Genomic DNA, 15,569 nt, shown 5'->3' on the forward strand with positions numbered 1-15,569 from the left:
AGTGTTATATAAAAACAATGAATCATGGAACACTACATCTAAAACTAATGATGTAATGTATGGTGATTAACATAACAATAAAAATTTTTTTAAAAGAAGTTTTATAGTTTAAAAACTTTACATTTAGATCTATGGTCTGTTTTGATTTAATCTTTGTATGTGATGTGAGATATAATAGCCAGAATTTCTAGTACTGTTTCTTAGCCACTATACTTCAAGTTATAATGTGACGAATGAATTTGGGTAGTATGGGAAAATGGGAAGGTAGGAAAATATTTAACAGAATCATGACAGAAAAAAAATTGTAGTATGCTTGACTGATGACTCATGTGTTGGATCCAATAATTAAGTGCTTAAATTCAGGTTGGGTAAGACATAGCTTGATAGCAGAAACAAGTATGAACAAAATAAATTAGTAACTTTAGTAGTCTTAACAGCAACAATAATAAACCATTTCATGTAACAGACATGTTATTTTGCTACAGTATTAGCATACTACACAATCATTCACTGTCTGTTCTCATCTTCTTTTCCAACTTTGTTTTCCAGCATTAATCTTCATGAACTCTAAATTTCATTCCTCTGAAATGGATTCACAATTTTTCTTTAGCATGCTGTACTTTTTCTTCAAATTCCATACATTGAAATATATGACTGATGTTATTCTAACTCAGACATTCCTAATTATCCAAGTTCATACCTTACCCTATTTTGAAGACTTTTGTCTTCAGAGAAGTCACTCTTCTCTAGGCAGAGTGAGGTGATATTTCTATATCTCTAGTGTTTAGCTTCCCTACACTACACTAGACTGTCAACACTCTTCAAGCAGAGAGGCCATATATTGAGTTCCTCTCTTTATAAGGACATAGGACAGACAGAAAGAACAAGGATAGAGATGTCTGGGTGCCTCGGTCAGTTGAGCATCTGCCTTCAGCTCAGGTCATGATCCTGGGGCCCTGGGATCTAGCCCCTTGTGGGGCTCCCTGCTCAACAGGGAGCCTGCTTCTCCCTCCGCCTGCCACTCTCCCTGCTTGTGCTCTCTTTCTCTTGCTATCTCTGTCTCTTTCTCTCAAATAAATAAATAAAATCTTTTTAAAAAATTAAAAAAATAAAAAGAAAGAACAATGATAGTGACAAGATTTTAGAAACTCAGTTTACAAACCACTAAAGTAGCTGAGGAACTTTATTTGTGGAAAATTTAGAGGTGCTAGGTTATCTGAAGGACTCTGTGGAAATGGGATCAGATAGCACAGATTCAGACCCTAGTGATAGATATGAGATATTTCAGGTCATTATAATGAGGAATTTGCTTTTATACAGTAGAAGTTGCTTGAAGTAATGATCTATTTTAAGTGTTTATTTCTGTCAGCAGAGTTTATTCAGTATATGTTCTATAACTACTTGGTAGGAATGTTACAGATGAAATTAAAACATTCGGTGAGTCTAGATGAAGTCCATCCATTCAAAAAAATAAAAATAAAAATTCCATCCATTCAAATCTGTGATTATTTAGATTTCGAACCACGAACTCTATTCAGACCTTGTCCAAGACTTGCAAATGTTAAATGTCCCTTCCTTTTCCTCTCTTTTTTTCCTCTTGCTTTCCATTATATTCCATCTCACTGTCATTAATGGGCGGTAAAGGGAAGAATTCCAGCAATTAATTCTGTTTAGCTTCATAACAGGCATGTCTACAACCAATTCATTTCTTTTCTAGTTTTTTTATTTATAACAGAGAGATGTCTTGAAGACTTCTGCAACATTACCCCCTGCTCAAAACCCTTCAATGATTACCCTTTACCTATAGAATCATGGTTGATGACAGAGTTATTAAGCATGTTCCAAATGCTTCCATCATCCATCATCTTACTCCCAACAATCCTATAAAGCATTAGTAATAAATATCCTTATATTACACCCAAGGAAATTTGCCCCATATCATAGAACTAGTAACTGTAAAGATGGGAATCCTGGTCTGATCCCAAAGTTAAATTGTTAAACGTTCTTTTCATTCTTTCCCAATACCTTGTTCTGTCTCTCAAAAACTGTTCAAACTATTTATCCACCTTATTTTGCACTGGTTATTGTCCTATACTAACTTATTTCGAATGAGTCAATCTGTTTACTATCCCCTAAATATTTCTCATACATTTTTTCATTTAAAAACATAACTTTCTTAGCCTTTCTGAAGGCTTTAGATTCTTCTAGAAGTATAATACTACCACTTACTTCATAAGGCTTTTGTGAGGGCTAGATGGAAAAAGCCTTGTATAAAGTCTTTGTATCCATCAGGACTATTTTAAGTTTTCAGTAACTATTACCTGCTATTATCCTTTTTTTTTTTTTTAAGATTTTATTTATTTATTTGACAGAGAGAGACATAGTGAGAGAGGGAACACGAGCAGAGGGACCGTTAGAGGGAGAAGCAGAAGCAGGCTTCCTGCTGAGCAGGGAACCCGATGCGGGACTCCATCCCAGGACCCTGGGATCATGACCTGAGCAGAAGGCAGACGCTTGACTACTGAGCCACCCAGGTGGCCCTAGCTGCTATTATCCTTAACAATTATTGTTACACATCACAGTAACAATTCACAACTGGGAAATGCAAATATATTTTGGAAATATATAATGTAAAAGCACCATGTAAATGCACATTTGAACCTAGGAGGCATTCATAAATATATTGTAACCCACTGTGAAAGGGATCCCTCAAGGCAGATCCACTGAGATATTGCTAGTCTAGCTTGCACAGGTACCTGCGAGTGGCATTTATTTAAATTAGCCTACATAAAAGACCATCTTTTATGTTTATTGCTAAAAATAGTATTAACTTATAGTAGAATCACAATATTGTATATTGAATTTTAAATACAAACTCAATTTTGAGATAATTTGTCATTTCTTCCATTTATTTCTAAGGCATATTAAAACAAAATTGATGAATCTTAATAATATGAAAATAAATGATGAAAGTATCTAGAAAAATTAGAAAAAAATGTTTAGTAAACACATATTCTGAATTAAAGAATAGAAAGGAATTATCTTTTTTATTTTAAATATCGTTTTAAAGAAAACTAGCACTGGGATAAAATGAAGGAGGAAACAAGTAACTTATAGCAGAAGCTTTATATTCTTGGATCTTTTATATTTTTTCCATTATGAGTCTTAAAACATGAGGCATTAACTTACAAATAACAGGAAACATAAAGATATATCAACTAGTTACAAAATGCAATGGAGCAAGATGTTGAGATAAAATTGGCTGGAGATTGAAGTGGGAAGGATCAAAAGCAGAAAGATTCAGGCTTCAGAGAGTGCAATCAGAAGACTGTCCAATTTCACAGATATCTCAGTGCAGCTTGCAGATTGATGGATGCTACTACCAATATATCAATGGAAATGTCTGTGGTAATGCTGGATATGTTTTTATCAGTGTGAGAGAGGATGTCTGTAAAGATTGATATAAATATTTTGAAGTCTTCTCTCATTGTTCATAAGTGCTTTTGATCATCAATTACAGGGTCTATGCTTTATTCTCTGCGATTTTTATTCAGAAATGGTATACGAACATGACTTACCTGCTCTTTTTCTATTTGCCCGGCTTTCCTGTTTCAGGTTGTATTACAGGTATGAGCGTGTGTACACATGAATGGGTGTGTTTAGGCACAGGAATGTGATATGTCTATGTGCAGGCCTGTACAATCTTTTCCTGTTCTTATTGGAGTCATTGCCTGTAATTTTTGGTTTCCTTCCAGGTAACCAAAGCCTTTGGTTACATATATGCAAAATACACTGTTAGCAACAAAAAATAGATTATTAATCATTCGTGTGCTACATGTTGGAAAAAGACCAATATGTCATATAATACCAAGAATATAATATGCTCACCTCAATACTTAACTAAAAAAAAAAATAAGAAAACACTTTCAAGTCTTTTTTTTTTTTTTTTAAATACAGCCATGCTTATTAAGAAAACAAACAAAAACTTTCTGCATTGGAGGAAATCTTCAAAACAATACTTGATATTGTCAAAATCATGCAGCAATCTGAGTGTATATGCATGGGATTTCATAAATTTATATATCTACTTTTGGTGGGCAGACTCAATTCTAAGAAACATTTATCATGCTAAGCTATTTCCATTTGGGGTGACAGTAAATTCTTCTTGTGAGAACCTTTCAAATGGATGAAATGAGCTTTTTTTTTTACTCTATATTTAAGTGATGTGCACATGACACTACATATTTTAGATAAAAAATGTTCAAGTTTGGTGGATAAAGATATAGAAGTAGATTTTTATTCAACCTGATTTTCTAATGAAACACAAGATACTTTCTGGGGCGCCTGGGTGGCTCAGTCGTTAAGCGTCTGCCTTCGGGTCAGGTCATGATCCCGGGGTCCTGGGATCGAGCCTCACATTGGGCTCCCTGCTTGGCAGGAAGCCTGATTTTCCCTCCCCCACTCCCCCTGCTTGTGTTCCCTCTCTGGCTGTGTCTCTCTCTGTCAAATAAATAAATAGAATCTTAAAAAAAAAAAAAAACACAAGATACTTTCCTTCTGAGTACGCACTGTGTAGTTCTGTTGCAGATGTAATTTTCCTATACATATTTATTATTAGGTGAAAAATATTTCATTCAAAATAAATACTAGTTGAAAGAATGAACAATATTTTAGCATATTCAATAAATTGGCTTACACAGTATAGCAAAGTTTAAAATAATGAAGGATAAACAACATTAAAATACTTGCAATTTACTCAATCCACAAAGTTTTAATTAACTCTCTTGTGGGTCAAGAAAGATACAATAGATAGTTCTAAAGACATTCTTCAAGTGAAATTAAAATTAGTATAAATCATACATTAATTTACTCCACCAAAAAAATGGTTTAATTCTCATTTGACTGAACTAAAAACATCAAATGTGAAAAAAATATAGGCAGAATACAGTAAAATTCTTCCAAATAAATAATAACGAATGGAAATAATTTGTAGAGGACTGAAATTAGACTGTATTTCAAAGTCAAGTTCTTCAATAATAATTTTTTAAAGGAGTCTGAAACTAATTTACAAAACTGGAGGACTGTTAACTCATTTTAATCACAGCCGTCTGGTCTAGGCTGTGTTTATTCTATGGTTACAAAGCTAAGACCAGCCCATTAACTGAGAGGCACATTTGGAAGTCCATTTAAAGATTTCAGTAAGGGGCACCTGGGTGGCTCAGTTACATTAAGCGTCTGCCTTCGGCTCAGGTCATGATCCCAAGGGTCCTGAGATCGAGCCCTGCATCGGGCTCCCTGCTCATCAGAAAGCATGCTTCTTCCTCTACCAGTCCCCCTAATTGTGTTCCTGGTCTTGCTATGTCTCTCTCTGTCAAATAAATAAATAAAATCTTTAAAAAATAATAAAATAAAGAGTTTCAATAAAAAGCATTATCTTCAGGCTTATATATAAAGGCAGTAATAACCATGTCCAAATTTCCCCTACTCAAAGTAAGAAGAAGATAATAAAGTATTACAACTAAACCATTAGAATGTGTGTGTATATATCTTTTTCTTTCTAATTAAAACATTTTTTCATATTTTAGTTTTGCTTGTGATATGCATATTCAGCTTTTGCTTTTCTTTTTTTTTTTTTTTTAAAGATTTTATTTATTTATTTGAGAGAGAGAGAATGAGAGACAGAGAGCACGAGAGGGAGGAGGGTCAGAGGGAGAAGCAGACTCCCCGCCGAGCAGGGAGCCCAATGCGGGACTCAATCCCGGGACTCCAGGATCATGACCTGAGCCGAAGGCAGTCGCTTAACCAACTGAGCCACCCAGGCGCCCCTAGCTTTTGCTTTTCTGAAAAAAAGTTATTTTGTTTTAATTTGTGAAGAACATTTTTACTGGATCAAAATTTTAGGTTTGTGTTTTTCTTTCTTTTAAGCCCATTAGTATTATTCCAATGTTTTTTGGCTTGCCATTTTCTCATGAGAAGTTTGTGATCATTATTATCTTTGCCCCATTGTATACAATGAATCTTGGTCTCTGACTTCTTAACAATTTTTATTAGTAATTTGATTATGACATGCATCAGTACAATTGTGTCTTTTGGATCTATGCATTTATACTGTACTTTTCATTAAATTGGTAAAGTTTCCAGCCAAGATTTCTCCACATATTTTTTTTTTCTCTGAATTTCTCCCTTACCTTCCAAATATGTTAAAATGCTTAATACTGTCATTTAGATCATTGAAGTGCTTATATTTTTTCCGTCTTTTTCCCCTCCATGTTTTATTCTGGATAGTTTCTATTGCTGTGTCTTCAAGTTCACTGGTCTTTTTCTTCTATCTTTGTGTCTATCTTTTCTAAGACCTTGCAGTGAAATGTTCATTTCAGACATGAAATTTCTCATCTCTGGAAGTTTCATTTAGGTGAATTTTTAATGTTTATTTTTTAATTTCTTTTCATCATGTCCATATTTTTCTTTGCATAATTCCACACATTTATAATAATTATTTCAAAGTTCCTGTCTGGACAGTAGTCAAATGGCAGCATAGGAATTTCTACCACTGGTGTCAGCCCCCTGCCCCAACTAACCATATGCTCAGAAAATGCCTTCACAAGACCAAGGATTCTGGATGAGGGATTACAGAACCTGAGCGATGCACAGTAATAAGAAAAGGCATGTTGAGGAGGGTAGGAAAGATGGAGAAACGCAAAACAGAGAGACACCTTCCCCACGGAAGAAGGAAAGTAACATGGGCCCCAGACCCAAAGGTCCCCAGAGGTGCTGCCCCTGTACCAGCCGACTCCCACAGCCCTAGGTGGCTGCCTGGGGGCTCCAACAAACCCATCCCCTACTACCCTATCTGGTGCCTGTGGCTCTAGGCTGCTTATGGGGCCCAGGGCAGCTTCCATAGCAGGGGTCCCTGGGGGCTCCTGGAAAATCAGGCCCGAGGCCCTCTCTAGCACCTGTTGGCTCCCAAAACCCTAGGAGGCTCCCCATGACACCAGCCCCACAGTTCTTGTGACTCAAGCAGTGAGCTCACCTGGCATCCCCCTACTCCAGACCCTCCTTCCACCCCTCCCCAGGCACCTGCCCACTCCAATGGCCCTGGTGGCACCCTCGGCCTCAGGATCTGGGCACATCCCAGTGAAATCTGGTTCCAGCAACCCTAGGTAACCTCATGGCACCATATTTCGGGTGGGCTCCTGCCAACTGTCAGCTCACCTGACGGCTATAGTGACCCCACACATCTCTGCCCCAGGTGCTTCCACAACACCAGGCTTATGGCAGGCACCCGTGAGCCCAAAAGCCCATCTCACCTCTGCACCCGAAGGCTCTAGCAGCCCCAAGCATTTCTAGTTGCCCCAGGCAGTTTCCATGTACAGTTAAGCATCCTGTTCCAAGCCTCCCAATGGAAAAAATATAAAAGGTCTATGAATATAAAGCTTCTGCTAAGTTGCTGTTTTTCTCTTTCATTTTACCCCAAAGGGTAGATTTCCTCAATGCAATATTAAAAAAAAAACCAAAAAACAAAACAAGATAACTCCTTTATATTCTTTAATTCAGAATATATGCTTACTAAACATTTCCTAATTTTTCTAGATACTTTTGTCATTTATTTTCATTATATTAATATTCATTTTGTTTTAATATGTCTTAAAACTAAATGGAAGAAATGCCAAATTATTTCAAAATTGAGTTTTTAGTTAAAGTTCAATTACACAATATTGTGAACCTACTCCAAGTTAAGCTAATGCTATATTAAGCAATAAACATAATAGGATATTCTTTTAATGTAGGCTAATTTAAATAAATGCCACTCACAGGATTTTTTTTTTTTTTTTGAAGGCAACTATGCAAGCTACACTAGCAATAACTCAGTGGATCTACATTGGGGGAAGTTTCCCTTCACAGTGGGATTACAATGTATTTATGAATGCCTACCAGATTCAAATGCACATTTGCATGGTGCTTCTTTATTATCTATTTCTAAAATATATTTACATATATCCCCCATTTGTGAACTGTTACAGAGATGTCTAACAATAATGATTGTAAGGATGTTTTTATTGATGATGAATACAAATCTAAGTCTTATTGGAATATGTGGGAAAATGCAAATAATACTTTATTTTCTGGTTATGTTAAATTTACCGTTCAGAATTTTATAACCTAAGTATAGAACAGCACATCTTCTACCTATTTCTTCTTTGAACTCTTTATGCTGCATTGACTGCATTCATAAAATGAAACCTTTTTCAAGGCTGAGAGCACTCTTGACCTCCATACATAGCTATTAATGGGAAGGATGGGTGAAAGGCCTGTGGGTGGAGTGTTAACAGCAGCGCCATTTGGTCAAGGAATAACTGTTCCTCACTTAGGACAGATAGAGCCAACCCAGAAAAGCACAACATCACCATATAGATTGGAGTCAAGAGATAATCAAACTCATCGGTATCGCAGAGCAATTGTCTGAAAATTCTTGGGGGATAGGGGTATGACATATGAGCTCATGGATGTGACAAGATGATTGGCTTGGATGCAGAGCTGATGGTAGAATGAATAGGGTAAGGGACAGCTGCTTCCACCTCACTATCCTCAGGTGCTGAAGACCAGAGGCAGTGGCACATGGTTGGAAGAGCTGATCAACTAGCCCACACAAGCTTTTCAAGTCCAAGGGTTAGAGGAATTTCATCAAACTAGAGACTACGAAATTCACTTGTGTCCAACAAATTTGAGCATCACAACAAATCAACATGTATGTACCATTTTGGTGACCCAATCTCACATGATCTTGTCGAAGAAATACTATGCCAGTCATCAGAAGCTATAAGCATGCCAGGGCTCCTTTGTAGAATCACGAAGCCTTTAGACAATTCCATAAACATGAGTGCTGGAACTCCTTGTGGCATTTAGTGGATACTACGCATGGGAAAGTTCTGAGAGCACTGAAAGGAGAGATGGGGATGGGGGCCCCCACAAATTCTGGTCAGGGCTCAAGGAAACCCCACTCGTATGCCACTATTAGCCTCAGCTGTCCTAGGCAATGGAGGGGACTTTTTTTTTTTTTTTTTTGAAAAAGTAAAGCAAGGGAATGCCCTGAAGTATGGGACCAGGGACAGGGCCCCTGTCTGTATGGAAGGACAACTTCTTTTACTCCAGTACAGAGTTTCTAACCTCAGAACTATTTACTTTTTAACTGGATCCGTCTTTGCTGTGGAGGACTGTCCCATGCATTGTAGGATGTTTATCAGTATGTTTGACCTCTTTCTACTCAGTAGATGCCAGTAGTATCCCTCCCTCCCCAATTGTGACAACCAAACACGTTTCCAGATATTACCAAAGGTCTTTAAAGAAGTAAAATCATCCCTAACTGAGAACCATCATTTTAGGGTTTGTTTTGTTCTACTGGTAAAATATAAACCTTCTAAGTGTTTCTACTGAATCTTCCAGGTATTGAAAGAGTTCTTTTATTGGCCAGAAACTCTTCCAGCACTGTATTAGTTCTGGAAATTGCTTTTTTTAAAAACCCCTGTAACTTTTTCCCACTTAATCTCATGGATTTTCCATATATGCATTTGTGTTTTAATATTTAATATTTTTTATATTTGTTTTAATATTTTTTAATATTAATTAATTAATTAATTTATAAAAATTTATTTATTTATTTATTTATTTAATTTATAAAAATAAAATTAATATTTATTTTATATGTGTTTTAATATTCAGCAGCAGATTGAAGGATGGCCCTGTGCAGATTTCTTGAGCCATTTCCTTCTGTCGTTTCCTTCTCTCTGTTAATCTACCCTGTACATTTCACCCCTACCCCTTGCTGAATGCTTAATTCTATCTCCTCATTTTTCTAAGGTTCTATGAATGTTTCAAGATATCCCTTCTTGTCAAGGAATCTCTAGGCAGAAAAGCTGGAAAAACACAGGGCACACCTCATTCTTTCCTGGGTCACAACAATACCGTGTAGCTGACCAATATTTGAAAATAGTCATTCTACTTGCTTTGTCTGGTGTTTTGGTTGTTTATGTCAGGAGGGTAAATTGCATCCCAGTCACTTCTTCTTTTTTTTTTTTTAAAGATTTTATTTATTTATTTGAGAGAGAGAGAATGAGAGAGCACATGAGAGGGGGGAGGGTCAGAGGGAGAAGCAGGCTCCCCGCCGAGCAGGGAGCCCGACGCAGGACTCGATCCCGGGACTCCAGGATCATGACCTGAGCCGAAGGCAGTCGTTTAACCAACTGAGCCACCCAGGCGCCCCCCAGTCACTTCTTAATAGCTGGGAGAAGAATCTCTCCCCCAACCTTCTTCCTAAGATAAACTTCTTAACCAGGTTTTTAATTTTTTTTCATTGTTTATCTCCTCACTTCCCACTCTCACCTCAACCCACTCTAATCTGTTTTCTATTTTGATCTCTCTGCTGATTGGTTTTGTCTAAGACTATTATTATATGGCTTCTGCATCCCAAGCCAGTTGGCATTTTTTCACTTCTCAATTTATCTAACCTCTCAGCAGGGTAAGGCATTTTTGATTACCATCTTTCTCCTTGGAAAAAAAAAAAACAAAACAAAAATAAAATTGAACAAAAGCAAACCTTCCTTCCCTTTGTTTTCACAGACTGGACATCCATCTACTATGCTGACCATATTTTTTGCCATTCTAGTCTTCCCCATCTAGCTGTCAGAAACCTCAGAGCTTGGACCTAGACCCCCCCACTAAGCTCTAGACCAGTATATTTATTTGCTAACTTGACATTGTCACTAAGAAATCTCAAAGGACTACCAAATGTGATTATTTAAAATACAAAGCACTTCAGTTCACTTGCTCCACAACATGATGTTTTTCCTGAGTTCCCTATCTCAATAAATGATATCATCATTCATCTAGCTATGCCAAAAAAGGATATCCTTGACAACTTCCTCACCTTCCCTCCCATGCCATCCATCACTAAGTCCTGTCAGTCAACTGACCGTCCTAAATATTCTATAACTTCATCAACTTCTCCCCCCTTCCAACCCTACATCAAATCACCTTAATATCTTCTAGTCTTATTGCAATACTTTACTAAATGACCTTTCTTTATTCTCACTGGCTTCTGTATAACTTCTCTTCCACCCTGCAGCCAGAATGATCACAAAATACAAGCTAGTTATGACAACTCCCACTGCAGTGGGTTGCTTGGTATCTGATCTGCCTTTGTTTCTGTGACTCTATAATTACTTAGAAACATCCTTCATTCTTCTCCATAAGATTTTATTCTTCTTTATTGGATCTCATTCTCTAGGAATATCTTCTCTGTTCTCCACTACAGACAACTGGTCCTGTTGATCTGACTTCCATAATGCTGTTTACATATGCTACCTGCATGCCCAGGTACAGTGGTTAGACTTGCATTATCTTCCATGTAGACTGATATTTATATACAAGTAGCTTTGTAATTAATTCTTTTACTTTTACTCTTTCCTTATTTTAACTCAACCTAGATTACAAGTCAAATGAACCTTTCTAAACTGTAGCTTTAATATGCCATTTCCACTGCTCAAAAAGAAAAAAAAATATTAACAATTTCCCCTTGTCACTGAAGAAAATATAGACCTTCATCCTGGAGTTTAAGTTTCAAGCAAATACTCCTTCCTTATTTACCCTCGAACCATTATGCATGCACTTTGCTTCCAGTTACACTTCTCCCAGGTCTGTGGACACTCTGCCTCATATGCCATCCTCATCAATCTCAGACTCTAAAGTCCACCTTAAGAAGTGTCAGTAAATCCATTTTATTACAGAACTACAAAACCTACATGGCAAAATAACTTCCCCCTTTACTATTCTAGGCCCTTTCTTTGTGGCAGTACTTGTAACACTGTATTGAGTTATTGTGTAATTAACTACCTTCTTTACTAAACTATAAAGTTTTGAAGGCTGAAACTAATATTTACTCATCTTTGTATCTCAATCCAGCTCAGTAACTGCCACAAAGAATGCATTTAAAAATATTTCAAAAATGACTTTAGTTTGTAAGTGATGAATCACTAAATTCTACTCCTGAAACCAATATTACACTATATGTTAACTAACTAGAATTTAAATAAAAACTTAAAAAAATGAATTTAGTTAGTTATAGCCATTGGGTATAGTAATGTTAGCTTACTGCTAGTCTCTCATGTTTATAATTGGATAGCTAAAAACTAGAACTGACTCCTTTTGCCGGTATATAACTAAGGAGGTACGAGAAAATATTTGATGAGGATTCCACCTCAATTCCATGAGGATTCCATGAGATTCTTTTAAAAAATGATAATTATTACAGTAAGGTTTTTAAAGCCCTTATTATTCTTAGTGTTTTAAATATATTCACTCACTTAATCTTAACAACAACCTGATGAAAAGAAGCATTATTATCTCTATTCCACAAATGAGGAAACTGAGGTAAAGAGACATTAAAGAACTTATACATGGTGGCAGGATTAATAAGTAATGAATTCAGGATTTGAACCCATTTGCATATTAATGAATTTACTTTAAATCTATATGACTTCTCTCCATATTAACTTACTTAGAATGAGTAACATTCTTCAGTTGTAAAATAGATCTATCCACAGAACTATTTGCTTAGCATTGAAATGTTCCTTATTGTATCCTTGTTTGCTTAATTAAATCATAGAGTTAAAGTTACATTAATTAACACATATTTTAAGATCACCAATTAGATAACAAACACATGATCTTATATTTTGAAGATTTGATACTGGTAATTCCATGTCTCTACTATAATGTGCACTTTTCCTACTGATATATTATTCACATAAAGATTAATTTATAAACTTTCATTTTGTTTGCTTTAAATACTCTTGCATATTTGTGTTGAGAATACACTAAATTATTGTATATTCTGTTGTTGATAATCAATTTTCCATGAGTTTGATATTTCTCATGATCATTTGCAAACTAATAAGAAATAAATTAGTATTGTTTTAAAACCAGTAATAACATAAATTTCACTACAATAATATATTTAAACATAAAAGGAGAAATGGATAATCTATATGCCATATGAATTCAACCCTTTAAAGACATATACCCACAATAACATTGTATTACATATTTCAGATCCTATGTGACTTCATGAAGATGGCCCAATGACTAATCGGAATAATTTTTTATGGAAATTGAGTATCACACTGAGGCATCTGGCCCTACTTGGTAGATAGTCATAGAAGCCCTGTTGTACATAGTTTATAGCTTTATCTTCACATTCCTGGTGATACAGGGCTGGCAATTAAAATACTATATTCTAGTTCTTCACATCTGTGATGTTCTTTTTGTCATGCTAAACTACACTGAATAATCTGACAGTGTTTTCTAGGTTTTAACTCTTCACCTTGAAAACCCAGATAATTGTTATAAATTACAGGTACGTCTCACTTTGCACAGTTACGTGATAACTGAGATCAGTGTGAAGACATGGTTCCTACACACATGAGCTTAGTGGGTTGAAAGGTGGCCCCTCACAAAGTATGTTCATGCCCTAATCCTTGGAACGTGTGATTGTTACCTTAGTTGGAAAAAGGGTCTTTGCTGTTGTAAATTAAATATCTTGAAATGAGGAGATCATCCTGGATTCTCCAAATGGGCCCTAAATCCAATGACAAATGTCCTTATAAAAGAAAGGAAGACATAAATTTGAGACAGGTAGAAGACAGAGAAAAGTGGAGAGGAGTAAGATGACCATGGAGGCAGGGATTGTGGTGATGTGCCCATAAGTCAAGGAATGCCAACAGCCACCAGAAGCTTTACGAGAGCAAAAAAGAGATTCTCCCCTAGAGCTAGAGAGAGAGTGAGACCCTGCTGACAGCTTGATTTTGAACTTCTGGCCTCCAGAACTATGAGAAAATAAATTTCTACTAATTATAACACCAAGTTTGTAGTCATTCTTTATGTCAGACACAGGAAACGAATACAAAGATTATCATTTACCAGGTGCTATGCAAAATCAAGGACTGCCTATATTTGTTATTACGTAATTTTGTCTTTTACTCTCTTAATCTAAACCTCTATATTATGTTCATATATTCTTTCATATAATACTGGATATATGTCTAAATCACCTCAATCTATGTGAATGAAGTTCCATCATTCACTAAATAGGTATTTTGGTATTGGTAAGATTCTTTAAAATTTCTTGAGGCAAGCATTTTACATTTTGCTTGCTTACTGTTTGTTTTTTTCTTATTGTTTGTTTCGATAGAAGACAGGACGAGAAGTGGTCACAACATCTGAGCACTAAGTCATCCTTCACTGCCAGTTTACTGCCTGTAGGCTAAATTCTCCCAATTACTCTAAACCATTTTAATTGGCAATATTTTCCAAATATTTACTCATTATTCTGCTCTTCTTTTACCAATTGATTGGCTCTTTTGAGAGAGCACTCTCCAATCCATATTCACAGAGAGACAAGCATTTCTGAACCGATTCTAATTGCTATCTTTGGTATACCTTAAGCTAGTCTTAGTTTTTGTACACTATGTAAATATACCATATGTCATCTAAAAATAATTTGTTTACTGGTGGTGTGGATTGACCACATTTCTTAGTTTTCTCAGTGCTCACGAAAGCATAACTGTGGAAAAGATGAAAATCCACAAAGATAAAAATGGGAGAGAGATCAGTAGATAAGAGACTTTATCAACTTTTGTACAAATGCAGCCAGAGAGAGGAGGAAGGTATAGAATAGTGTTCTCACACTGAAGCACGTGACAGGAAGGTTTATTAGACTCACTGAATGACAGAGATGTTCTCATCTCAATGATGCTGCTTACAACAGAGGGCAGAGAAAGTTAAATGACAACATGAGGATTGGTTGGAAGTCAATATCTGGGGGGATCAACGTGTTCTCTTCCTTCACCTTACTGACCAAGTGATAAGACCCAAATGCCTACAGCCCCACCATGGTAAAAATAAAGGAGGCTCTTGAATCAGAGATGCCAAGTAGAGACCAAAGGCAAAATCTGACAAATGAAGCTGAAAATAGAGAATGAAGGAAAACTCTTGATGCCAAATGGTTGACTTCTAAGAGCCACACCTTTAACCCTCAAAAGACCAGCATTCTGATATCTACTCTTTCCCAGAGTCTGAAAAAAACTGACATTTGAAACATTTCAAGTGAAAAAGCAAACTCTTTTCCCAAACACACTTAATATAGACATTTATTCCCTTCCTAGAATTTTTTTTTTACTATCTTCTTATTAATCATAATGGATGAGTCAATGATTAATCAAACATTTGAGTAAACTCTTGAACATGAGAAATGGTGATAAAATAAACAAACAAAAAATGTAACCTTGGAAGAAATATTGTTATCTGACAGCACAAAAGAAAACTTCCATCTTCTCTATCCTACTAAAATTTAAGAAAACCCAAATCTCACCTACCGAAGAGGTACATGAACTAGTTGCATACATAGAAAGTAATACAATTCTATTTAAAATAACAAGAAAGAGCTCGGAAGTTTAAGCTATACTGGCTAAAATGAAAAAAAAAATTCCAACAGAAAGATTAGATGAAAATCAGACATT

This window comes from Mirounga leonina, unplaced genomic scaffold, assembly GCF_011800145.1.
Source record: "Mirounga leonina isolate KUSES-001 unplaced genomic scaffold, KU_Mleo_1.0 Mir_126, whole genome shotgun sequence".
Taxonomy (NCBI): Eukaryota; Metazoa; Chordata; class Mammalia; order Carnivora; family Phocidae; genus Mirounga; species Mirounga leonina.